At 41.5% G+C, this 27,525-nt stretch overlaps 2 long non-coding RNA genes across 13 annotated transcripts in view; one reads left to right on the top strand and one right to left on the bottom strand.

Annotated features, from left to right (window-relative positions):
- The window catches only part of LOC102135060 (uncharacterized), a 578,423-nt gene that overhangs the window by 38,348 nt on the left and 512,550 nt on the right, over positions 1–27,525 (bottom strand). For 3 of the 10 annotated variants that reach the window (XR_012421461.1, XR_012421464.1, XR_012421463.1), the window contains 3 exons: positions 6,419–6,641; positions 6,157–6,222; positions 2,690–3,485 (listed from right to left, as the gene is read on the bottom strand). This is a non-coding gene — a long non-coding RNA (uncharacterized lncRNA). Of the gene's footprint in view, positions 1–2,689; positions 3,486–6,156; positions 6,223–6,418; positions 6,642–6,927; positions 7,071–8,198; positions 8,275–10,585; positions 10,708–20,195; positions 20,254–21,494; positions 21,552–27,525 lie in introns of those variants that run through there. The other 7 variants (XR_010580090.2, XR_012421462.1, XR_012421460.1 and 4 more) reach the window with 7 other exon arrangements.
- Positions 21,652–27,525, top strand: part of LOC102132659 (uncharacterized) — a 54,920-nt gene continuing 49,046 nt past the window's right edge. For all 3 annotated transcript variants that reach the window (XR_012421458.1, XR_006691147.3, XR_012421457.1), the window contains exons 1-2: positions 21,652–21,886; positions 26,185–26,335. This is a non-coding gene — a long non-coding RNA (uncharacterized lncRNA). The remainder of the gene's footprint in view (positions 21,887–26,184; positions 26,336–27,525) is intronic.

The following is a 27,525-nucleotide window of genomic DNA, read 5'->3' as shown; positions in this document are numbered from 1 at the left end:
TTGAGAGGGAATGGGAGGAACATGCCCTGCAGCCCTTTCCCTCCTCTCCTCCCCTCTCCTTCCTCTGGAGTGGGGAAGCTCTTCATTTCCAAGCAAAAGGTGGGGTTACATGGTTCATCCAGCTCCTTCCCAGCAGAAAGCAGTTCTCAGAAAGGAGCCAGCCCCTTTTTCCTGGTAGGAGGAATGTGGTCCACATCTCCCCCACTTCACCTCTCTTCCCTATAGGCACTTACCTCAGTACGATGACAGCAAAGCCCCTTCCCACAGAGAAGCTGTATTTCCCAACAGTCAGCAGGGAAGAATGCCTCAGTGCCCCAGATCAAACATCTTTCCCTGGAGAGCACTGTGGCCAGTTAGAGAAAGTATTCACTTTCCTCGCCAAACAGCGCTGGGACCACCGCATTAGGAATAATCATACTTCAACCCCAGTTAGTCCCGAGGGCAACAAATTAGCATCAGAAATCCTTTCAAGATTCACCAATGGATCTGCACTGCATTTGCCAGCTCTGGTGTTTCTGTCAATGGAGTTTGAAATGCTGTAATTCTGGGAATCATGAGGCAAAGTGAAAGACCCTCACAGAGCACTGTGGAGTCGCACCCTTCCATCTCATCAGTAACCTACATTTGTCAGACCACCCAAGTCTGAGGGTAAAAATAGGATCTCAAGAGCAAATACAAAATTTCTGCAGGAAAATACACTTCTGTTCTATAGAAATTTAAACTCTCTCTCAAATTTCATTCAAGTATGATCCTGGGTTTCTGTCTCCCGTGGTGTCTCCCGGGTAGCCTTGGAGAGTTTCTCACATGTGCTCTGCAAACTGCTCCTCTGGGCTGCCACGTGACATCTGGTGCATTTATCCCCTCCTGCCCTGGCACATTTGGGGTAATGACTTCCAGTCACTGCCGACACTGTCACTGGTGTCTGCTCAAGGCATTCAATCCCTGCCCGTGTCCACTGTTGAGGTCGTTGATGTCAATTGTTGGGCATCCTCATCAATTACTACAGAAGATGCTGGCGTCAGTTCTCCAGATGACCTGCATACTAATATCCCAGGCCTTTTTGTTTTTACATTGCTCTCTTGCTGGCACCATAACGTTGTACTGACCAGCATCAAAAGTAAATAGAATCTTCCCTCTGCTCTAGAACCAGTGACTCCTTGATGCTAACCTCACTCTGGTTTCCTCGTATAACTAAATGCCTGGCAGACCGACACCTTCAGTTCTTCACAGATGTCACATCTCTTCTGAATCCTAGCATCCAGAGAGTTCAATTTCAAGCTGAAACTGATTTATAATTACTACGACCATGGTGGTTAAGAACTTGGGTTTGAATCCGGTTCCACCACTTATTATCTCTGAAACTTAGTTTCCTTATCTGTAAAATACAGATTTTATGAGGCTATTTATGTTGCACTAATTCCTATGTCACAGGGTTGTGTTAAAGGTAATGCATGCAATTTACTTAACCCCATTTTTTTAGATTGCAGTCAGTAAAGGCTATTAAAATTATCACTACTTTATTTTTTTCTTAAAGAAGGAGCTGAGATCAAGAGGAGTGAGGTGACTTATCCAAGATCACATAGCCAATGAATGGCAAAGCTAAGACAACATATCTCTAGGCATCTAACTCAGACTTCAGCTCTCTTGAATAACAGTGTGTTCCCATAACTCCACAGGTGAGCTTCCACTTGAATTGTATTTGCTTGGTAGTTTTTTAAAATTTAATATCATTGATGAGTCTCCAGCTGAGAGGACTTAGTGACAAATGTAATCGATTGATGAGTTTTTCCTGCCTGCTGCACAGATAAAACCATTCACTGAGACCATGGTATAGAAGTAAAGAGTTTAATGAACACAAGGCTGGCCATAGAGAAGAACTGGAGTTTATCACTCAAGTCAGTCTCCCTAAGAGCTCAGAGGCTAGGCTTTTTATGGAAAATTTGGTGGGCAGGGAGCTAGGGAATGAGTGCTACTGATTGGTTAGGGATGAAATCACAGGAGTGTGAGGAAAACAGTCCTCATTTGCTGAGTCCACCTCTGGGTGGAGGCCATAGGACTGGTTGAGTCATTAGTCTGGGAGGCATCAGTCAGTTGCCAGAATGCAAAAATCTGAAAAACATCTCAAAAGACCGGTCTTAGGTTCTACAATAGTGATGTTATCTACAGGAGCAATTGAGGAAGTCATAACTCTGTGACATTTGGCCACATAACTCCTGAGCAGTAAGGAAGTATAGAAATGATGCCTCCATTTGAGCAGAATTCAGGCCCTTTCCATAATCCTAATCTTGTGGTCTTTCCTTAGTCTTACAAAGGTGGTTTCAGAACCCAAACAAGGAAGGGATCTGCTTTAGGGAGAGAATATTATCATCCTTGCCTCAAAGTTAAACTATAAACTAAATTCCTCTCATGGTTAGCTTGGCCTGTGGCTGGGAATGAGCAAGGGAAGCCAGCCCGTGAGGCTAGAAGCAAGATGGAGTTGGTCATGCTAGACTTCTCTCCCTCTCATAATCTTTGCAAAGGCAGTTTCACAAACACAGCTTAAAAAGAAAAAAAAAAAAAAAAAAGGGCAAGAGATGATGAGAGTCAGACTGCAAATTTCACCGAGGCAGTGGAAATTGTCCACTAGTCATTTGATGATGGCCAGTGTCTTCAGCTCCTTGTTTGAAGTAGGAAGTTAAAAGACAAAGCATGGGTGATTGTTTCTTTATTTAAAGAGACCAAACTTAAAAACCTACAAAGGGAAAAGGATTTTGACACATCCAGATCTTAGAGCTGGAACTAGAACCTAGGTCTAATACCCATTTTAATATGATACAAATCTAGAATATTTTCCTAGGGTTCCAGAGTTAGCCCTTGAGAAGAGACACATTTTTCCACATCAGTCTCATACAAGGTGGACTGGAAGAGCAACCCAGGCTTATCAGGCTTCAGACCAAACACAGGATGCCAGAGGGTAGCCAGGAAGCCTTCACTCTTCAATTCTTCTTACTGTTGAACCTCAAGTGCCAAAGCCTTGAGAGGAAAAAAGTTCTTCAGCAGCTGGTTTTACCTTTTAATAAAATAGGTAGTTGGTTTTATGGTGGTAATTTAAGAGAGGCTGGTTAATTCTCTGTTTTTATGGTGGTAATTTAAGAGAGGCTGGTTTATTCTCTGTACTAGCTTTCTATTGCTGCATAACAAATTTCTCTAAAAATGCGTGGCTTAAAACAACAAACATTTATTATCTAAGTTTCTATGGATCAGGAATTTGAAAGCAGCCCTCAGATTCCAGGTGGGTAGTTCTGGCTTGGAGTTTTTGTTGTTGTTGTTGTTCTTGTTGTTAAAGTCAAGATGTCAGCTGAGACTGCAGTCATCTGAAGGCTTGACTGGGGCTGGGTGGGCTGCTTCCAAGATGGCTTCCTCAGATGGCCATAGGCAAGAGGCTGCTTCCTCAAGACATGGAAACAAAGAGTCAGAAGAGATGCTGGTGTCCCCTGGAGGAGTTACTGGGAGAGAAATCGAGGAGGAAACTGTAATGCCTTTTATGACCTAGTCTCAGAATCCACTCACTGTCATTTCTGCCACATTCTAATCTTTAGGAGCAAGTTACTAAGTCCAGTTCACACTTAAAGAAAGGAGAATTAAGTTCCACCTCTTGAGAAAAGAAATACCAAAGAATTTGTGAAAAACACATTAAAATTATCACCTACTCTATCAACCTAACTTTTATTCATTTGTTAGAAATTACATCATTAGTGAACCCAAGAGCTAACAAAATAACTTATTTTCATATTCAAACAATTTAAATTTAAATTTAATGTATGTTAAATGTAAATGTCTGTATAGCACTGACCGGGAGTCAGAGGCTCAGGTTCTATTTTACACTTTGCTTCTGGCACAGCCTTGGGCATGCCACTTCTCCTTCTGGGCCCCAGTTTCCTTTTCTGTAAAATGAGATGCCTGCCTTTTCAACACATGGTCCTGGGAGAACTGGATATCTATGTGCAAAAGAATGAAGTCGGACACTTACCAGCACCATATACAAAAAATTAACTCAAATGGATCAAAACCTAAATATAAGACCTAAAACGATACAACTCTTAGAAGAAAACACAGGGTAAAAGCTTCGTGACACTGGATTTGGCAATGATTTCTTGGATATGACACTAAGGTCACAGGCAACAAAAGAAAAATAGACAAATGGAACTTCATGAACAAATTTTAAAATTATTCATCAAAAGATAATATCAGCAAAGTAAAATGTCAACTAAAAGAATGAGAGAAAATGTTTGCAAATCATATGTCTGATAAGGGATTAATATCCAGAATATTTAGAGAGCTTCTAAATCTCAACAACAAAAAACAACCTGATTCCAAAATGGGCAAAGAACCTGAATAGACATATCTCTGAAAAAGATATACAAATGGTTAAGAAACACATGGAAAGATGCTCCAAAGCACAATTCATTAGGGAAATGCAAATGAAATCAACCACGAGGTACCACCTTACATTTATAAGAGTGGCTACTATAAAAACAAAACAAAATAAAACCCAGAAAATAATTAGCCAGAAAAGCATTAGCCAGGATGTGGAGAAATTGGAACCCTTGTGCATTGTTGGTGGGAGTATAAAGTGGTAGAGATGCTGTAGAAAACAGTGTGGCAATTCTACAAACAATTAAAAATAGAATTACCATATGATCCAGCATTTCCACTTCTGGATGTATAGCAAAAGAACTAAAAATGGGTCTTGGTCAGGCACCGTGGCTCACGCCTGTAATCCCAGCACTGTGGGAAGCCAAGGCAGGTGGATCACTTGAGGTCAGCAGTTCAACACCAGCCTGGCTAACATGGTGAAACCCCCTTTCTACAAAAAACACAAAATTTAGCCAGGCATGGTGGTACGTGCCTGTAATTCCAGCTACTCAGGAGGCCGAGGCAGGAGAATCACTTGAACCCAGGAGGCGAAGGTTGCAGTGAGCGGAGATTGTACCACTGCACTCTAGCCTGAGTGACACAGCAAGACCCAGTCTCAAAAATGAAATGAAATGAAATGAAATAAAATAAATAATACAAATAAAAATGTAAGTGGGGTCTTGAAGAGATATTTGCATACCCTTGTTCATAACAGCATTATTCACAATACTAACCCAAGTGTCCATGGACAGATGAATGGATAAGCAAAATGTGTTGTATATATATAATGGAATATTATTGCCTTAAAAAGGAATAAAATTCTGACATGTGCTGCAACACGGATGAACCTTGAGAACAGTACGCTCAGAAAAATAAGCCAGTCACAAAAAGAAAAACAAGATTTCATTTATATAAGGTACTTAGAGTAGTGAAAATTATAGAGATGGAAAGTAGAATGGTGATTGACTGGGGCTGGGGTTAGTGAGGAATGGGTAGTTATTGTTTAATGGGTATAATGTTGCAGCTTTACAAGATGAAAAGGAGTTATAAAGATGGATGGTGGTAATGGTTGCATAACATCGTGAATGTATGTAATGCCACAGAACCGTATACTTAAAAATGATTAAGATGGGAAATTTTATGTATATATTTTACCACAATAAAAATAATTGGGAAAAAAGCCAACAAAATAAAGGCGCCTGGACTTAAAAATTTTTAATGTCCCTTCTGGCTCTGATATTCTCTTCTCTAACATTATTTATTCAATTTAGAGTTTATAGTCCATTTCTGACAATCTCTGTCTATTTCTCTCTCTCTCTCTCTATTCATCTATCTGTCTATCATCTATCTATCTAATCTACCCATCTATCTATCTACATATGTATATGTTTAACATGTTTTTGTATGTGTCTTTATGTTTCAAAAGCATATTTAAATAAATCTTTCATGGCCTTTTAGTCTTTAGAGGGAAGGTGAGGCTGTTTATGTTACAGGAACATATTTTATTTGCCCACAGCAGCCAGAGCACAGCATGCTATTACTATAAATGGGGCATGATAGTGTTTTGTTATGAAATGCCTTTTGATGTAGGACAGCTACAGTCCAATGACTTCCAAATATATTTCATCCTACTGTAAAAAATAAAATGACAGATCTTCTCATGGCCACAGGGTCTCTGCACACATTTCCAGGAACTTGAGACCATTTACTAAATCCAAACAGAAAAACATTGTTTTAATGGTTATAGATGTGTCCACTCACCTTTGAACGAGGCATGCCTCCTACTCCTAACCTCTCATGTCTGAAGCCCAGCGTGAATCAGTCGGCCTGGGTAAAAAAGGAGGGACATACCTAAATATCTTTTCGAGACACAACACCAATCCTCCAAGTTGTTCCACAGACCACCCCGACTATTCCTTACCCCACCATCCCATTTGAAAAAAAAACCATTAATCTGGTAGTCTCTTTATTTCCCCTCAAAGGCAGCTCAACTTTAGAACAAAATGCTTAGGGGGAAAAATACCTTCATTTAAAAACAGCAACACTCTCAGTTTAGGAAATGAAGAAACTGAGATTATTGTTCCAAGTTCTTCCCTAGTCTCTAGGTCTTCCGTTGCAATCCCTTTGTGCATATACATTTCACGCAACTGTTCGTGCAGGTCTGGAAGGAGGTCTTGCTGAAGATATTCATGGCAGTGGTGTTTGCAGTAGTAGCAGGAGTTAGAGTCAGGCAGCAAGCAACGCATCTGCAGGGAGCAGACAAGTAAAATGTGGTGGAGATATGCTATGGACACCATGCAATGATTAGAAGCGTATCAGTTATCTATTGCTGTGTAACAAGTTACTCCAAGTTTAACATCTTAAAACAACAAACATTTATTATATCACAGTCTCTGTGGGCTAAGAGCCAGCATGGCTTAGCTGAGTCCTTTGGCTCAGGATCTCTTACAATGCTGCAATCAAGTGTTGGCAAGAGCTATGGGTCCTCTCAAGTCTCTACCAGACTAGAATAGGATTTGCTTCCAAGCTCACCCACGAGGCTGTTGGCAGGATTCAGTTCCTCACTGCTGCTATTGGACTGAGGGCTTCAATTCCTTGCTGGCTGTTGGCTAGAAGCCTCTCTCCAGTCTTTGCTGTTAGGTTCTCTGTAAGGTGGCTCTCAAAATTTCAGCTGGCTTCCACCAGAGCAAGCAAGGGAGGGCACATGAGAGGAAGACAAAGGGTTTTTATTACTTAGTCTCAAAAGTAACATACTGTCACTTTTTGCCACATTCTGTTCACTAAGAGCAAGTCACTAGGTGTAGTCCACAATCAAGGTAAGGTGATTGTACAGGGACATGGGTACCAACAGGGCACCATCACTGGGAGTCACCTTAAAAGCTGCCTACCACAAGAAACAACAGATCAAAGGATGATACAGCGTTAAACACAATACTTAACAGAAAAAGGCAAGAGTTAAGGTGAAGTCTGCAGCAGAATACAATTTGTTTAAATTAAAATACCTAGGAACAATGTTATATGCTTTAAAAAGATACAAACAAATTCAGAGTATAAAACAATCACATTGTAATGTTTGCCTGCTGGGCATGGAGAGCTGGTGGAGAAATGCAAATAAATAACCACATAAATCCAGAGAAGGGCCTTGCAGATATAGAATAAAATTGTGTACTATAAACTCAAGACCAAGTTCAACTCCTTGCACATGAAGTTCAAAAGAAAGGAAAAGTAAAGTAACAAAACAAACACTCTGGGTCTCTCAAACACTCAAGTTCCCATGGAAGGATCTTATCAAGATCGATGTCTGAGGGAGCTCCCCACCCAATGTCACACTGGATTAAAGTCATCTCAAAGTCTCAGAGATTTTTACCAAGTAGAAGCAGCGTCTGTGTTAGTGTGGCATACCTTGGGGTGTAAGACAGCTTTAAGAATTCAGTGTACATAAGACATACCCACGTGGAGACCAAATGTCTCAGGACTAAAGGCTTTCCTGAATGTGGGACTTTCAGTGCCAAAACTTGGATAATTTGTTCACCTTATCACCTGAGGAGTTTGTTTAAAAATGCAAATTGAAGCATCCTCACAAGTGATTCTGATTCAGTGTGCCTGAGCAGGACCAGTAATCTGCAAGCAAAGCAGAGCCAGAAGCCCTTCTAATATAGATGGTCCATGGACCACCCTTCTAGAACTCTCTGTTATAGAAGGACAGTTTTGAAAGCTACTTCTGGTAGCACCAAAGGTGACAGCCACTCTCAAGTCTGTAATCACAAATCTCATGCAGCCACCTGCTACAGTATCACCATTACCTGTTGATAATCCCAGGGCTCTAGTTCACTTTATTGATTCTGGAATTTCTCTTCCACAGAAGGCAGACCTCAAGATCTAGGAGGCAAAGTTCAGGAAGGGGTCAAGACAGGAGTTTGAGAAACAGGATTTTCCTGACTGGCTGTTAGAAGAAACCACATCCCACGGCTGGATTAGCCATCTCCAGAAAAGTCTGGCGGAAGTTACCCACCCACACGAAAATCTGAAGAATGTGCTTATAAGATAAAAGTGACCTCTAGGTCTTCAGGAAGCAGCTGCGTCAAATATAATCTCTGTAAAATATTTTTCATATTTAGAAAAAAAAAAAGATTACGCAAGTACATTAACATGATAAGATAATGATGAGATAATGGCAAGTACCTCTCAAATCTAGCCGGAGGTGGGCGAGGAGTCCTGACGCTGACGTCGAGGGGAGGGGACTTTGAGAAGCTGCAAGTGTATTAGGTAGACCTATCCACATTAAAAGGATGTGTCAAACCATAAAAGTTTGCAAAATATTCTTAGTAACCAATCAATAGTCCTTGCTCTATTTTTATATTCATAGAGTAATCTTTTGATCTACCATTATTCTTTCTTCTCTAAATACAGATTGGGTAACTTCTATGTGAGAGGTACTGTGCTAGGCACTGTTGAGAAATATATGTATTTTGGTCTTAATTTTTTGTTGGATTTTAGGTTTTATGAAGGTAGACTCTAACTAGTAGAAGACTAATGCAAACAAAGCAATATTCTGGTAGTTTCAAAGAACTCAGCTGTAGTGATAAGAGCAGATATGGTTTTAGAGTCCTCCAAAAGCCGACCCCAAGACAAGAATCCAAGTAGTTTTGGGAAATTATCCCAGGAAATACATAAAAGAGGGTGGAGAGTAAGTTAGGGAATCAAAGGAGCTGATAAAAGGTATCTGCCAAGCCAATTACCATTGCGGGCAACTGATGTTAGAGCCTGCTGGGGAAGTCTGAGAGACAATAAGAGATTCTATGCTGTCCACACTCTAGAATAGGTTTCAGGGTTATTCCTAACAAGCGGTATTCATCCATTGACTCTCCAACGGTCATTGTCTGAGTGTTGCTTCTTGGGAGATTGATTACAACTCAGGCACTTCTGCTCTGCCCTGTATGAGAGCTGAGCATGCTATCTTGACTACGCAGAGTCACAAATGTTTTCTATAAACAGATTGAGAATGTAGAGACAAATACCAAGTGGATGTGGGTGGGCTAGCAACAGCATCTGCCATAATAGCTCGCAGTTGCTGCAGGCTTACAGGGTTCCACAGACTAGATTAAATGTATGTTATCTCATTTAATATCTGATTAATATTCTTCATTTTCCAGATCAGGAAACAGATGTGAAGTGAAAAGAGACTTGTATATGATCTCACAGTCAGCATACAGTGTGACTGGGATTTGAACCTTGACAACTGGGTTTTAGAATCCAAGACTGTGGCCACTGCACTCTACTGGCCCCTTGGAGAGTTTGTATCTAGGTGAGGGAATAGAAAGAGATTTCAAGATGTGGGTGTAAAAACCAGCTGTTTCATGAAATATGAACCAGATTTCAGTTTGGGATTCAGCACTGGTATAGAGGTGCAAACATGCAATGAAGTTCAAGATTATCAAGGGTCTTGTTTGGCTAAAATATAAATCATAGGTAGTGGAAGATATTGGGGAGGATTCTGAATGCCCAGTTAAGAAGCTCACACAGTGGGCTTGACCGTAAGAAACTGTTGAAGCTTTTTGAGCAATGACATGATAGAAGATGGGCTTGAATAACATTAAAGACTATTAATAACATAAACCATATTATTATAAAATAACATTCAACAGGAAGCCATGAATTGGTTGGATTGACCAAAAAAGAGGGAAAGATGAAAGAGCATGTGAGAATTCAAGAGTTTCAGGACACTTGTCTCAGAGATCCGCAGTCACTGAGGGCATGATAGGACAGCTAAGAAGAGCTGCTTCCAGACCAGGTCATGGGTATACAGTGCTCAGGAACTCTAGTCCCACATATCAGGGTCTTTAATGGAATACAATAGAGAAAAGGACCAGAATGGCTAGCTTGGACTTAGGTATGGCTGGACTTTCTAGTTCCTCTTCACCTTATAGTCCTAAGATTTGCTACTCTAAAGAGAATTTAATCTGTTCGCCCAGCATTGATCAGAATTCAAATGAACTGGTGGAATTTCTTTTAAAAAATAAATAAATAAATAAAAGCCTGGGCACCGTGGATCACACCTGTAATCCTAGCACTTTGGGAGGCCAAGGCAGGTGGATCACAAGGTCAGGAGTTTGAGACCAGCATGGTCAACATGGTGAAACCCCGTCTCCACTGAAGTTACAAAAAATTAGTCAGGTGTGGTGCTGCATACCTGTAATCCCAGCTACTTGGGAGGCTGAGGCAGGAGAATCACTTGATCCTGGGAGGCAGAGGTTGTAGTGAGCTGAGATCTCACCATTGCACTCCAGTCTGGGTGAAAGAGCGAGACTCCATCTCAAAAAAAAAAAAAAAAAGTGAATGATAGTTTGATGACTCAATCAAAGGTGGGTTGACAGATACCTTTTTTTTTTTTCTTTGAGACGGAGTCTTGCCTTGTCACCAGGCTGGAGTGCAGTGGTGTAATCTCAGCTTACTGCAACCTCTGACTCCCTGGTTCAAGCGATTCTCCTGCCTCAGCCTCCCAAGTAGCTGGGATTACAGGCACGTGCCACCACACCCAGGTAATTTTGTATTTTTAGTAGAGATGGAGTTTCACCACGTTGGCCAGGATGGTCTTGATCTCCTGACCTCGTGCCTCCCAAAGTACTGGGGTTACAGGCATGAGCCACCACACCCAACCTCCTTTGCCTTCCCTAACTTACTCTCCACTCTCTTTTATGTAGAGCAATGCATTAGTGCCACTCATATTGTTGATGAGCCTGAAATACTTATATTGATGGCTGGTTGGTGTATTGTTTTCCTGGAAAGAGGCACTTCTTTTTCTTCTTTTGCTAGCTGGTTCTTTCTATTCTGGAACCTTAAATGCACACCTAGTCCAAGATTCCATATTTACCTTCTCTCTGGACATTTAATCATAACCCTCAACCATGTCTTTTTAGTGATGACATTTCAGTATCTCCAGAATTCATCTTTTCCCTTGAACATAGTTTCCAACTGCTGGATTGATCAAAAAAGAGGGAAAAATGGAAAAGCAGGTAACAGGTATGGCAATAATTCAGGAGTTTGAGGACACTTGTCTCAGAGATCCAAGATGTCACTACCAGGATATTCCACTAATGCCTCAAACTCAACATGACCAAAAACAAGCCAGTCACATTCTTCCACAAACAAATTTGTTTCTTTCTGACTTCCCAGTTGATTCATGACCCCATCATTCCTCAACTTGCTGATACTCGACCCTTGGAACAGCCTCTGACTCCCTCTTATCAACTGTCCACCCTAATTAATGCATGCCAAAACCTTGTTTATTCTACCACCACATCTCTTAAAGTTGGTCAGCCCCTTTGTCTTTATTCTAGTATAGTGTATTATCAAGAGTCAAATTTACAACAAATCTAGTTTAAAGGTCTAGTGGGCTTTTATTTGTGATTCTAACATAGGGCAACACTTCATTGTATAAAATAAATGTTCCAAGAAGCAGAGCAGGAAGGGTTGGCTTTACAGGCAGAAAAGGGCTGGAGAAAGCAGAAACAGAACAAAATATGAATTGGTGGTTTCAAATTACTTTCCTCATAGAGTTACAGTAGAGGGAACTTCTTTATCATGCAGGCTCAGGTAAATTGAACCCCTTTTGATTGGTTGCTGTGAATTTCCTGTTTTCTTGGAAAATTCTCACATTTTAGAGTTCAGTGGCACCTGAACATTGATTATGTGGCACTTAACATGAATGACTCCATTCTGGTTTGGTCTGGTCTGCTGGGGCCTAGTGAAAGGGACTAATCCAAAACAATGCCCTCCCATAAACTTTGTTTAATAATAGTATATAGTATAGTATGGTATAGTATATAGTATAGTATGGTATAGTATAGTCTAGTTCAGGTTTTTGTTGTCTATTGCTTAGCTTTTTACTTGGAATATAACCACACTCCTTATACTGCCCTCCTCCAAATAAATAGCACCTCATCCTCCTCTGGTCTGATATGGTTTGGACTTGTGTTCCCCACTGGAATCTCATGTTGAATAATCCCCAGTGTTGGAGGAGAGGCCTGGTGGGAGGTGATTGGATCATGGGGGCGAATTTCCCCCTTGCCGTTCTTGTGTAGTGAGTGAGTTCTCCCAAGATCTCGTTGTTTAAAAGTGTGTAGCACCTCCTTCTCTCTGTCCTGCTCTGACCATGTGAAGACATGCCAGCTTTCTCTTTGCCTTCTGCCATGATTATAAGTTTCCTGAGGCCTCCCCAGTTATGCTTCCTGTACAACCTGTGGAATAGTTGACCAATAAAACCTTTTTTTCTTTGTAAATTATCCAGTCTCAGGTAGTTCTTTATAGCAACATGAGAATGGACTAACACAGCATCTCATAGTATTTTGCTATATATTGTTTCTGTTTGTAGCTCTCTTATGGTAGTAATAGCTAAAAGCAATACTAGGTGCCTGGCATTGTCCTACGTGCTCTACATATATTATCTCCTTTAGTCTTCACAGTAACCTTTTGGGATAATACAGTTGTGAACCACATTTTACACATGAGAAAACTGAGGCACAGAGAGGTTAAGTGGACTTTCCCAGGGCAGGAGCTGAATTTGAATCCAGGCCTCTGCATCTCCTAATAACAAAGTGCCACGTTGAACCTCTTGTCCTCTTTTCCAGACTGTAAAGTCCTTAAGGTGAGGATTTCTCTATATAACCAAGTGACTCTTGCATAGTGCCTTATGAATTGTAATGTGAATGGATGACAGTTTTGCTTGAAATGTCATCAGCATAAAGACATGGTTGAGGGTTATGATTAAATGTCCAGAGAGAAGGTAAATATGGAATCTTGGACTAGGTGTGCATTTAAGGTTCCAGAATAGAAAGAACCAGCTAGCAAAAGAAGAAAAAGAATTGCTTGACAATTTTGCTTGATTCAGGGAAACATCAAGCTGGAAGTCATTTGGTCTTGCTATTCCTGTAGAAGTGAGACTGTAGCTAATTCATTCTGGATGATAAGCTTTAACCAGATCAGATCGTTTAAGTAGGCCCTAGCTAGAGTAGAAATGACCCAAGAGAAATCAGGCTACAACCTACATGAAATCAGACATTGGGCTCAAATGCATGTGTTAAGCTCTGCCTCTTCTTTAAGTTCTATTATTTATGGACTCTTTTTCTTTTGCTGCATACCTGAAAACCCACACTCTTCTTAACTAACAAAAGAAGAATCTGAATTAGAGACTTAGAAACACAGAGTATGTAGTAAAAGAGTATTTGCAAATGTGGGTGGAGTAGAGGCTCTCTGGGAGGCTCAATACAGTTACATTTTGGCTGAATGAGCTTGCAAACCTCTTCTTGAGGCTGAGCAGAGCTATTTCATGCCTCTACCACAGGCATTTTCTCTCTGAAAAATCAATGACCCAAGAAAGCAGTTGGTGGTGGGAGGAGGGAGAGTCCGTGAGCTAATCCTTGAGGTTGAGGCAGAAACACAGCTGTTTTGGATTCAGCCTGGGGAGATCAAGGGGAGACATGACTGCTGTATTTGGAGAGGCTTGTCTTCAGTTGGCATCATTCTGAGCACTCAAGTTCTCTGTCAATAAGCACTTTATGGGAGAGATAAATGGATTTGGAGCTGAGGATAGGGGAGGGTGTCTGGGAAAGAGTAAACATATTATCTGAGACCTTCCATCAAGCCCCTTTACTGAAGTGCTCCAGGACTCAGACATTGAGTTTAGCAGAGGCAGAGTGGGAAGGAGCCCTTTGGGTGAAGCCAGCTGCAGAGGTCTAGTCTAACAATAATAGACAGCGTTAGAGGATCCGGCCTCTGGAGCTTGCTTCACCCACAGTGGTGCCAGGTTCCATGCTGAGGGATTATCAAATGACAGTTTGGTCACCATCTTGACAATAAGACTAGAAACAATTGACCGCCTATGAAGAGAAAACATGAACATTCATTCTAAAGGGTATTGGTGAAAATGTAAATTAGTACAACCATTATGGAAAATAATATGAAGATTTCTCAAAAACTTAAAATAGAACTGCTATATGATCCAGCAATCCCACTTCTGGGTATATATGCAAAGGAAATGAGATTGGTATGTTGAAGAAATATCTGCACTCCCATGTTCATTGCAGCACTGTTCACAATAGCCAAAATACAGAATCAACCAAAGTGTTTACCAACAGATGGATGAATGGATAAAGAAAATGTGGTTATATAAACAAATGGAATACTATTCAGCCTTAACAAAGAAGGAAATCCTGTCATTTGCAACAACACAGATAAACCTGAAGGACGTTATGCTAATAGAAATAAACCAAGCACAGAAAGACAAATACTGCACGATCTCATTTATATGTGGAATCTAAAAAAGACAAACTGGCCAGGTATGGTGGCTCACATCTATAATTCCAGCACTTTGGGAAGGCAGATCTGAGAGAATTTCTTGAGGCCAGGAATTAGAGACCAGCCTGAGCAACACTGCAAGACTCTGCCTCTACAAAAAATTTTTAAAATTAGCTGGCTGTGGGAGTGCACACCTGTAGTCCCAGCTACTTGGGAGGCTGAGGCAGGGAGATCACTGGAGCCTAGGAATCTGAGGCTGCAGTGAGTTATGACTGCACCACTGCACTGCAGCCTGATCAACACAGTGAGATCCCTTCTCTTAAAAAAATTAAAAATAAAAAAGACAAACACACAGAAGCAGAGAGTAGAATGCTGGTTACCAGAGGCTGGGGCAGGGGTGGGGTAAGGTGGTGGAATTGGGGAGATGTTAGCCTAAGGATAAAAAAATTCAGTTAGACAGGAGAAATAAGTTCAAGAGGTTTATTATTCAACATGATGACTATAGTTAATAACAATGTTTTATATTCTTGAAAATTACTAAGAGAATAGGTTTTAAGTGTTCTCATAACAAAAAAGTATAACTATATGAGGTAATGCATATATTGATTAGCTTGATTTAGCCATTGCACAATGTGTACATATATCAAAATATATTGTACACCATAAATACATACAGTTGTTGTCATTTAAAAATAAAAAATAAAAATTTACAAAAATTAAAAAATAAACTTAAAAATAAAGAGTGGGTGGCAATATTCCGAAAACATGGGAGGTGAAAGTAAATACCTGAGTAAATGCAAGAAAATGTTACTATCTATTTTGCATAATGACATCCCTTTCCTACATATTTTTAGATCCAAAAAGAACCCTTCCCAAGAAAGTATAGGCTTTGGGAAAGGTAGATGCGGGCACACTCTGGTCTTGAGATACCAAATTTATGTTATTAAACATGCCCTTCCCATAGACAGCACGCCAAGGAATCAGGCATTAGTGTTGAGTTTTGAAGATCTTGATTCTGGAAAATGACATCCTTAGCTCAGTTCCCCTTCAGTGCAGCTCAGGCGTTCCTAAATCTTATAGAAGAGTCTGTGCTGTTAATAACTGGCTGATTATAAAATCTTCAAATAAGTAAATGCATACCTCCTATTCTTATTTTACCGGATAGATGCCATGTCCTAGTCCTAGCACTTTCCCTCTTCCAGTGCATTTGCTGATACAGTGCATGCATGCTCCATTCTGTTGCTCCCATTATACCCTTCTTTTATACACTTTCTGATCTGCAGCTACCCAAAGATCTAGTCTTAACATCGGTTACCTTCTTTGCCACACAACCCTCCTCTAGTACCCCAGGATAAAGAAGTTTTTCCCATCTCATGACATAGAGTTCTTTTGCTCTAGAATCAGTTAACTGTTCTCATTGTATTTTCATTGAAGATGTGGATGTCCTCTGCCACACCTCTTTTCCTTTCTTGTATTTTCTATTTTTTCATATTTCTATATGAAGGACTATGTAGCTCTTTCTGCCCAGACTTTATCTCATGCAGCTCCACTGTAATATGCCCCAAACTGAACTCTCTTCTCTTCATTCCCTTGCCTCTTCCTCCACTCTGCCCCTAACACTCCCAGCCTCAGATTTCTCATCTCAGTGATTAACACCATCATGAAATCTCTTCCTGAAATAAAAGTTTAAATATCTTAGACATACCTCTTTTTCTCACCCTCCTATATTTCTCTATCATTTTCACTTTCAAATCTACTTCCTAACTTTCTTTCCTCTCTTTCTTAGCCTTGTTCCCATCATGTCTCAGTGGACTATGGCTATAGCCTCCTAACAGGGTTCCATCCATTTTCTACACCGCCTCTAAAGTTGCTATTCTGAGACAGGATGCTCAGTGGAACTTTTCCTGTGGTCTCACAACTAGCCCCCTCACCATCAATACTCTAAGAAGGGTCCTTCTCTCCTGCCTGAGCCCAGTTCTATATAAACAGAAGATAAAGGAAGAGTGGTGGGGAGAATCATCAGACTGATGACTTGCAGGCCAAGTGGGGAACAAAGTATATTTCTCTTGTCTACACCAAGTGACGGTCAACCAAGATAATCACTTTTAGAGACTGCAGATGCTCCAAGAAGTGAACACTGGAATCCCATTCCCTCATTAGAGGTTTGCTTGAGTTACACACTTGGTGAATCTGATGAGCTTTCCTGCATGCATTTTCCCCTCAACAGCCCCCACCCCTTCTCACTTCCAGCAGGAAAAAAGACAACTTGATAGGAAAGGGTAACATTCCCTCCTCTTATCTTTGCATGGAGACATGGGATTTCTTTGGGTCAAATGGATACCACAGAATGAAGCTGAGTTTATGCTGCTTTGGAAGGTTTTGTCTCCCCTGCTCTCCACCCAAGAGATATGGCCAATGTATCCTAGCACCCAGTAACAATAGGTTGTGACACCATGAAGCAAGGAAAACTCTGTTGGAAAAAAATAAGCTGGGACTTGGTCTCTCCAAATCCGGCAACTGATAAGAATTCCTTCTCCCCAAGGGGTCAAGAGGTAGCATTTGTAGAAGGCACGCACCATCAGCCACATTGGTAAGAAAGGCGGAAACAACCATTGGAAAGAAGAATATGAAGGAAGCCGCTGGAGTGAGATACATGCATCCCTTCTGTCTCGATGAAGAATTCCCAATGACTCCTTATTCCCTACGCTATAGCATAAAAATACGTACTCTTTGCGTGACTCAGAAGGCATTTGTAATCAAGCACCTTTTCCCCTCATGCGGTTATTTACTTCTTATTTTCATTTTCGACACTTGCAATTGTCCCAGTGGTATCAGACACTCCCACCCCTCTGTGTCTTCACAGTTTCTTCTACCAGGACAGTACTTCGCTACCTAATCTACAAAAAATTCCTTCAAGTCTTGGTTTAGGCAAGGTATCTCTTAAAGCCTTTCCTAATGTGTGCAGGCAGACTGATTTATTTCTTCTACCATATTCCTCTGGTACATACAATTCAACTATCTTACTGAGTCACTTCTCAAGACACTAGTTTTGCATCCGTCTTCACACTAAGCCCTAAGTTCTTTGAAGGCATCTACAGTGCTTTCCTTTGTAACCCCACACGCAGGGGTGGAGGGAAAGGGCTGTTGAAGTACAAATATAGAGCCTGGACCAAGAACATAACCAGACACCATGTGAAATTTTGTTTTCAAGGGATGCCTTAAGTCTGTGTTGATGTAGACTTTGGGCTGAAGAGAGAAAATCTGATTCTATCCACCAAGATCCTATTTGATTTATCTTCTTCTCAACGTTTGACACGGACTCCTCAATTTCAGCCAATTCTAAAAGGCCTGTACCCACCCTGACTCAACGTACACCTTCCCTATTCTACCACAGTGGAGTCTCAGTTATCTACAGGAAGTCACTTTCTCCACATCTCTGACTAGGGCTGGTATGTGGTGTTAGGATACAATGTAAAAAATGCATTTATTATATGCTATTTTAGTTGCTTCTCTCTTAGTATAAATCCAATCTTATTTAGGTTACAAGATTCTAGAAGGCAGGCCTTATATGCTCTGTATTCCACATAGTGGAAATACTTCTAATTCTGTAAATGGCTTCTTAAAAGTCATACTGAGCCAAACACTGTGGAAAGTGGTAGATATTATGGCCTCTGCGCTAAAGGACTTCACAGAGGCTGGCCTTTCTCTGTCTTGGAAGATTGTCCTTTTTGACCTTGAGGAAAGCACCAGCGAGGGCCTATGGCATGGTGAGGACAAAGAGGGCAGTCAAAGCAGTTGGTCAGGCCATCAGGGAATCCACCCTGCAACCAACAAGGTGACACAAGTCCCATTCAAATTATCCTCACAACCTTTTTGCTTTCTAGTCCTGGAGCTCTCTTTATCTGTCCTACTTGGTTTTGACTACATAGTAACTGCCACAAGAATGGGAAAGAGTAAAAAGAGACAGACCTCAGAATCAAAAGTGATTGAATTTAAATTTAATTCGGCCTAAATAGAGGTAATGAAATTTAGTCACTAATTCAGCTGGGTTGACCAGTCTCATATAGTACCAAGATAAATACAGGAGGGTTGATTGGATCAGGGGATTGTGTTGCGTTGATCATTTCCTAGGCTTTCTCCATTCCCTCACTGGCTGCTTCCTTACTGCAGATTTGCCCAACACACATGCATAGAAGCCACACAGAGGATACCCTTTCTTTCTCCCACTTGTCAACTAAATCCTCTCCCTTTTCCTGAAGTGATTCTCTACCATCACCATCTCTCAAAAATCATGCTAAGTTGCAACAATTGATTTTATCTTGTTCCCATAAATTAGATATTAACAGTTCAGGTCTTTAAGGTCTTTCATTTCAATCAATAATACATATTTCTGAAATTCTAAATAAAAGTGGCCTCTGACTTTAAATTTCTAAAGTCTTAGACACGTATGCATGCAGTCTATAAACAGACTATGTCTGTGTATGTGTCAGAGACTATATGTGTGTATGCATATTATATCCGTGTATGTATTGAGAGAGACACGTGATACATATGATCAATCAAGAGTAGAAATATATTTTCTTCTACTCCTTCACTCTCCCTTTACTTTTGTCTCTAGGACAAAAGCTTTGCCTCCATCCCTGCTTGCTCACATCCACCCCTCCCTTCTTTCACTCTGACTTCTAACCCTTTTTCTCCCCATGAACGCCCCCCACCTTCATTTTAAACCCAATTTTATCTGGATCCTCTCAAGGAATTGCACTGTGATAGTCAGTGAAGAGACCCAGCCTCCAGGCTAAACTCTGGTGTGTCATTTAGTTACTAAGGACATTAATCTTCCTCCTTAGTTCTCTCTTAAGGATTATTTAAATTGGGCAGATTGAGAATCCATCTATTTCTTTAAAGCCCAGTCTGTGAATAGCTGTTAACACAATGCAAGAGTTTAAGGCATTAAGCATGTACCTGCAAGTACTTTGCAGTTCTTCATTTCCTTCCCTCTGGGAGTGCTTTCCAGTAGACAGGGGGAGGGGAGGGAGCAGAGCATAAGTAAGCTGATTTATCTGGAAAAGCACTCCTCTCCATCTTTGCCATTTTAATAAAGCTTAGCTTGGGGAAAGATTTGGAGGCCTTCAGGAGCGGGCCCGTTAAAACAATTGAGGAGTGTGTGAAACACAGCTCAGGCTCTGCATCCCAGTCTTCAAACTGACGTCACCTCATAAATCCACAGGCACAGCCTGGACCCATCAGCGAGCTGCTTTTTCAGGAGATTAATTATTTGTTCAGACAGGGGTCAGGTGGAGGGTCTTTGAAAGATTCCTTCAGTGTTTTGCCCCACCCCCTCTCATGGGGGTGAAAAATAGAACTCTCTGTACAGCCAAGCTGTAGAAAGAACACTGTGTGCGGAGTCAGAAGGGACGTGTGCAGCGTTTGACCCACACTGCCCAATTAAGACAGGAGGGGACTGAGGGGACAGAGAAGTGAAGGGGCTGTGCGTTGGCTCTCCTTACCTTGCTGTCCTTAGGTTATAGGTTTTGCGATTTGTCCCCAGGGCAGACTTCAGTCAGGCTGAAAATGCAATAAATTGAGAAAGGCATGGCGTTAGGGGAAGCCAGCTGACAGAAGGACAGTTGGACAGTGTCTGCAATCCAAGGGGGTCATGGAGGCTCTGGGAGGCCTCCCTGTCAGCCCTGGAGCAGAGGTTTCTTTCCAGGAAGTGCTGGGCTTTGCACATCGACCACCTGGATATGTCTCTGGGGAGTCACTTACACACACTGAAGAACAGCAATCACTTAACAAAAAGCAGAGGAGAGGAGAAAAGGCTGAGGTGCAGCAGTTGTCAAACGCACGACAGTGTCCAGAAGGAAGATTGCAAAGGCTCTGTACTCTCAGGGCAGGATAATGGGAAAGGGAGATTTTCTGAGAAAGGGAGTAGGGATTGACTAAACTGGAGTTAGTTGGAAAGGTACTCAAATTTTGTTCACCCATGTTAGGAAAGTTGTAAACAGTGGTTTGTTAGTAAGCGGTTAAAAACTGTCAGGGGAAGGGGGTGAGCTGTCCTACTTATCATCTGCTGATTTCTGTGGTGTAAATACCCACTTCGACCCTGATTTCAAGCACCAATGTGAGGTCACTGATGAGGGGTTGGGAAGAGATGGAAAAATAGGCTCTTCTGAGCTAGTGCAAGCTGGCGCCAGGTCACCCCTGGTTGTCATAAATACGCTAACAAGGTTCCTAAAGAATGTTCTCAGTTATCGTGCCCTAAGAGGCTACATGGTCCAGCTAAAGGGGCTGGAATCCAGTCCTAGTGTCAATTTCTTCCTGCCATCCAATCCCAGCTGTCAGTTTACAATTTGTGCACTTTTCTCTGTATATTTCCATACAAAGTTGAAATACTAAACAGTGCAAAATAAAGAAGTCTTGCTATCCCCTACAATTACAGATGTATAAAATTTGGCATCCTCAATTCCCGTCATCATTTCTCTAATAGTTCTTGCCTTTGATAAGGCACAGGATTGGGATGTATTGGCAGCGAGCAAAAAGAGGAACTGCAGACTGCAACTGGTGGAACTGCAACCAGTGTGCGGCCCCCTATTTGAAGGAATGGAAAGAGAAAGCCTAACTCTCCTGTTAGGTATAGGGTCTGATCTGCGCAGCCTGATGGGAACCAGAGAGTTCTGGAACGCAGCTCCTTTCATAGCCCTTGGCTCCTCTGCACGCCCCAAATAAACACAGATTGTCAGTAGTGGTTTCAGATGAATCCCCCTGCAAATGCTGGCATAGCAGGCTGGGGCAGCCACGAGTCTTACCCTCCAGGGAGGGAGTCCAGAGCGGGACTGCCACGCAGAGATGTAGTTGAAGAGGGGAAGGGGTGGGGGTCTATGAAAGCCAATCGCAGAGTCCTGTGGTTTGGCAGTTGGCCTGGGAGCCCTGGAGCCTTCTGGGAAAAAGCCAGGAGGGGAGGACAGAGTGAGGGAGAGAGGGTGGGGGAACTGCTTCTCAAGGTTGGGCTGGCTGCTGCGCCTGTCAGGGCCAGAATTGTCAGCTCTTTTCTGGAGTGACTTACTACATACAGAGAGGAGGAAAATGAACTAAGGTGCACTGGGCAAGTCACGGTCAGGATTTCCCTCCAATCTCACGATAGTCCTACGAGGCAGATTTTCATCACCATTTCTCAGATGGGGAAACTGAGGCCCCACAGGTAAGAGGATTGGCCTGTGTCACACTGATATTAATGGCTAAAGGTGAGATTTGATTTCGCCCCTTTCTGCACCCAAGGCCCTGATCTCCCTTTGGCTTCATGCTCCTTTTTGGCACCTCTAAATCAAACCCTTTGGCTCCACCAGCCAATCTAGTGTGACCCCTATTTGATTTTAGTTTGTTTCACTCTTTTGTAAACGGGTCCGTTGGTTGTTGAAGTGGCTGTCCAGGCTGACTGTGGTGGCCTCCCGTGAGGACAAGGGAAGGGACTCTTGGCCTCCAGCTTGTCTGTGGGGCCGGGATGGATGTGCTCCTGTAATCCACACCAGAGAATCTGAGCTGTGTCGGCACAGCCAGGACACAAGTGCCATCCTCCTGCCAGAAGATTGTTAATAACACCAACAATTTCTTCGACTTCCAGCTGTGGATACCAGCAGCCTGTGTTAAGTCAACTGTGTGTCCTCACTAGCGTGTTGGCCCTGGTCAGCTGCTTAGTCATAAATCCAGACATGTCTATCTATCTGTCCATCAATCCTTGTGGCCACGTTGCCCTTGAAATCTTTCCTGCACAAACATGAAACTTAACCCGAACTCCTCACAAGGGTACTCAGCCCTTGGCTTTCACTCGGAATAAACAGTCAGGTCTCTAGATGCAAACCCACTGCCCAAAGTGAAAGGCAGCCAGCACCGCCACCTGCTGCTTCCCCTCTTGCGTCCCTCACACTGTCTGGGTACTTCCCCACTGCCTTTTTGTTATTCTCTATTCGAATGTCAAACGCTAAAGTTCCTAGTTGTTTTAAGAACTTTTGCTGAATTTCTACCGTTCTGATAAAGTATTCCATTTCCATTATTGATAAGATGATGGCTTTCCTGGCTGAGAGAGTCAGTAAGAGCTTTTTCTCTCACTTGAGCAGGTCTATTTTATCATCTTGCAAATAGGAATACTGTACATGGACTTCCACAGACAATAGTGATGCTACCACCCACTAATAATGATAATAAATGTTAGCTGTTACTGCAGCCACTGCTACAGCTAATGTTTATTGAGCACTTACTATGTGCTGGGCAGTAGGTATTAAATGCTTTATAAAGATTAAGTATTTGATCCTCACAATGACTCCATGAAGTAGAGCCCATTATGTTCTCCACTTTCATAAGAAGAAAATGAGATTCAGATGAGTTAAGTTAAAACTTACTTAAGTTTTGAAAACTAATAAATAATAAATGTGGTGCCAGAATTTGTGTTTTTGACCACTTTTCTATAGTGATATGAATCCCAAATATGTGTGTGTATGCATGTACAAAATTAAGCTTCACTATATGAAGTGCTCATTTTAACGGTCAGAAGCTGTTCAATATTAGCAATTTCATGATTCAACTTAAAACACTTCAGCCAGAATTTTCTGAATGTGGCCGTGAGACTTGATTATCCTCAAACTTCGGTGCGTTTCCTGGAACAGGCCCTTAGTCAGTAAATGTTTTCTGAGCATAAGAGTGAGGAATTGAGTGGGCACAGGAATGCAGAGAGGGGTGTGAATGATCACAAGCAAAGGCAAGTTTCAGTTGCAGGAGGAATGAATTTCAGGGGGCACGGCAAGGAGCGTGGGCATGGCAAGGGGTATGGGCAGGTGCGTGTGGGCACGCGTGTGCATGTGTGTCCAAGGACCTGTGCCAGTGGTGAGTGGGTGCAAGCGCTTTTAAAAGCTACACCCTGCTATTATTTTCCCTGTGGAGTGACGTGACCACTCACATTTCCATCCTATAGTTCTCATGGCTGCCACAACATACTACCTTCAAAAGAAATCATCGAAGAGACATTCTTTTGAAGAAAGTGTTATAGGTTTAGCCACCTCCCATAACTCCTTTCTAATACCAATAACCTCGGTTGAGAGACTGTTGGTTTCAATTCAATGGGAATTGATTTGAGAGCGAATCATCCCATGGTCGAAGCCCCTGGAATCAATCTATCCTCTCATCTCGCTTTTTCTTTCTCTTTCTTCTCATTATCTGTTAGGATCAAAGTAGTGCAAACCTGATTCTCCTTTGTAATCTCTGCAGCCCAGCGCACCTGGTGGAGAGGGGAGGCCGGAGGTGCTGGAGAAGAGTGAGAGGGAGAACGAGGAGCATTGGGGTGGGCACCAGGCTCTCTGGGAGGAAGGTGCATCAGGAAGGCAGGTGCAGCCCGACCTTGCCAGATGGGATGTTCTAGGCACCCAAGGAGCAAGGACACCAAACCCTAAGATCCAGAAAGCAGGAAGGCAAAGCTTAGAGCTTCATTTATCCTCCCTGGGATGCCTTTGGACATGATTCAGGAAAGAGAATGAATAAAGTCAGCACAAAGGTGTGAAAGGTGGGTCAGATACCAAGGGGAACAATATGTAAGAGAGGCAGGAGAACATACCCTCTGCTCACCCCTGCAAAGCAAGGTCACCACATGCTTTAATTTTGTGTCACACACTTCTGTCAGTAAAAATGTTTTTAATACATCTGCAAATAAATGCATGTTAATATTTAATAATATATACACTTAGTACCATGACGATATACTATGTACATTATGAAATAGACACAAAAATATAAATTAAAAATTGATAAGATAAAAATAATAAGTAAGAAAAGAAGTTATATTTTCTTTCCAAACTCCCAAGGAATCATCTCGTGTACCTCTGAGGTGAACTCACGTCATTCTGCAGGCCTTTGGGTTAGAACAGTGCTGCCAATAGAAATATAATGCAAATTGCATATATAATTTACATTTTTCTTATTTTAAAATGTAAGAAGAAATAAATGAAATTATTTCTAATAATACATTTTAATCTAACCCAATATATCCCAAGTACCATTATCTCAATGGGTAATCAACATAAAATTATTAATGTGAGATTTAAAGTTCTTTATTTTACAACGAAGGCTTCTAAATTTGGTGTATATTGTACACTTACATCTTCATTTGGATAGCCCACATTTCCAGTGTTCGTCAACTACATGTGGCTAGCATCTACTATATTAGATGGTATGGGGTTGAAGGACTGTGATGATACCAGGAGGAATGGGAATCCTAGCAGACACTGAATTTCTGTTTGCGGTCAAGGCTGAGAACGTTAGCATAAGGATGCTTAATGTGCTATTGCCAGCAGTAGAACTGTAATCTTCCAGTTCCTTTAACCAGATGGCCTTATAATAAGCACATTACTCAGGTTGCAGAGTAATATAATTCCATGAAAAAGGAATTACACATAAGTACGTAAACGTATGAGTATAGCAAAAATATGCATGAGCACACATTAACAATGAATATCGATCACCTTGAGGATATGGAATAGGAGGACAGTGAGCAGCAGAGTATTAAAATTTTCTATATATGTATCTATATAGTTTCAGTTGTCAAAATCTGTATTTATTTTTTAAATATTCTTTTTTTTTTTTTTTTTTTTTTTTTTTTTTGAGACGGAGTCTCGCTCTGTCACCCAGGCTGGAGTGCAGTGGCCGGATCTCAGCTCACTGCAAGCTCCGCCTCCCGGGTTCACGCCATTCTCCTGCCTCAGCCTCCCGAGTAGCTGGGACTACAGGCGCCTGCCACCTCGCCCGGCTAAGTTTTTGTATTTTTAGTAGAGATGGGGTTTCACTGTGTTAGCCAGGATGGTCTCGATCTCCTGACCTCGTGATCCGCCCGTCTCGGCCTCCCAAAGTGCTGGGATTACAGGCTTGAGCCACCGCGCCCAGCCTATTTTTTAAATATTCTAAAGGACAATAATTTTCAAGCACATGTATTTTTTTCAGAAAGTATGCAGGCTGAATCCTTATTGATAAAATAATATTTCCTTCAGTTATAGAAACCTAAACCTACCTGTAGAGTCAACATGTTCCTCTTATTGAATGAAAGAGTCTTCTTTTTTTATTCTTTCTTTTTTACATGGAGGACGAGTAGGGAAAGGGATTTGGGGCTTAGGGTTGCCAGATAAAATACAGGAAATATGGTTAAATTTGAATTTTATATGAGCAATGATTAATTTCTTAACATAAGCATGCCCCATGCTGTATTTCCCTTGAATGATCCAGGGATAACAGAAATATTTGCTTGGAACATGTGCATTTATTTATTTTATTTATTTTTTATCCTTACTAGCAGGATGTCAAAGTGCATACGTATTTATGCTAAAAAATTATTCGCTGTTTATCTGAAATCCAAATTTTACTGGACACTTTTTAAAAAAATCAAATCCAGCAAGCCTGTTTGGGCTGTCATTATGACAAGTGAACTGCTGTGGTCTTGCATGACTGCTTTTCTCTGCACCTCAGGAAAGTGCTACCTCCAACGGAATTATTCCCGTCAGTGGTTCCCAACTGGGATGTGGTGGAGAGGTGCTTCTAATTCCTCCTGCCGGCACAGTAATTATGAAAGTAGATCCATCTTCCTGTCTCTCAACTTCTCAACCTAGTTCCCTTCCAAGTAAGTTCTTCGTTTCTTGAATTTGAATTCCTTGTCTAAGGTGTTTTCAAAAACCCGACTGGAGAAAAGACAACACTCTCAAATATCCCAAATAAGCACATTACTAACTATGGCAGGCAAAGCTACCTATTTTAGTCTCAGCTCTGAAAGAATTTATGGTATTTATCAAGGAATATGCTCCACTGTTTTGTTATATACCTATATGAACCACAGTGCCGGAATCATGGCAAGTGGTATAGCTGTGTGTTGTGTGCGCGTGTGTGTTGTGTTGTGTGTGTGTTGTGTGTGCATGTTGTGTGTTGTGTGTGTGTGCGTGTATGTGTTGTGCATGTGTGTGTTCACCCTGTTATCTTCAACAACACACAGTGGTATAGCTGTGTGTTGTGTGTGTGCATGTTGTGTGTTGTATGTGTGGTGTGTAGTGTGTGTTTTGTGTGTGTTGTGTGTGTTTTGTGTGTATGTGTTGTGTGTGTGTGGTGTGTGTTTTGTGTGTGTGTGGTGTGTGTGTTGTGATTGTGGTGTTTGTGGTATGTGTGTGTTTTGTGTGTTGTGTGTGTGTGTTGTGAATGTGTGTTGTGTGTGTATTTTGTATGTGTTTATGTGTGTGGTTTTTTTTGTGTGTGTGTGTGTTGTCAATGTGTGTTGTGTGTGTATTTTGTATGTGTTTGTTATGTGTGTGGTATTTGTGTGTGTGTGTGTGTGTGTGTGTTGGGGAGAAGGGGTTAGAAATACCTTATACCCAGGGCATTTCCACTGCCCGCCACTGATTGCTGGTGATCAGATGGACACTGACTTACATCGGGTTTTCAGAATCCCAAAGAGCATAACATCTTATGCATCTCTATTCATCAAATTCAAGTTTTTAGGTTTATCAGACAAGGGCTTGTTCTTTTCTTTTAATGATGCAGGGATAACCTTAACCTCAAATAGCTAACTTGTCAATCCACCCCAAAATGCAAATCCTTAAGAAATTAGCCTAGGCACTTGTCTCAAGAAACCACAGTACTTTTTCCCTGGCATTTTAATGATACAAGAATTCTTTGATCCAGAGCTTTCTAATGTCTAATCCATTAGCAGAATTGCTTTTTCTATCACAGCCCTCTTTACCAGATTCAATTAACACTGTCTACAGAGTTATACCAGAGATTGAAAGACAGATGCTTATTCCAGTCTCCAAAGATCTCTATGTG

The sequence above is a fragment of the Macaca fascicularis genome, chromosome 12, assembly GCF_037993035.2.
Source record: "Macaca fascicularis isolate 582-1 chromosome 12, T2T-MFA8v1.1".
NCBI lineage: Eukaryota > Metazoa > Chordata > Mammalia > Primates > Cercopithecidae > Macaca > Macaca fascicularis.
This window is presented reverse-complemented; position numbering and strand designations above follow the sequence as displayed.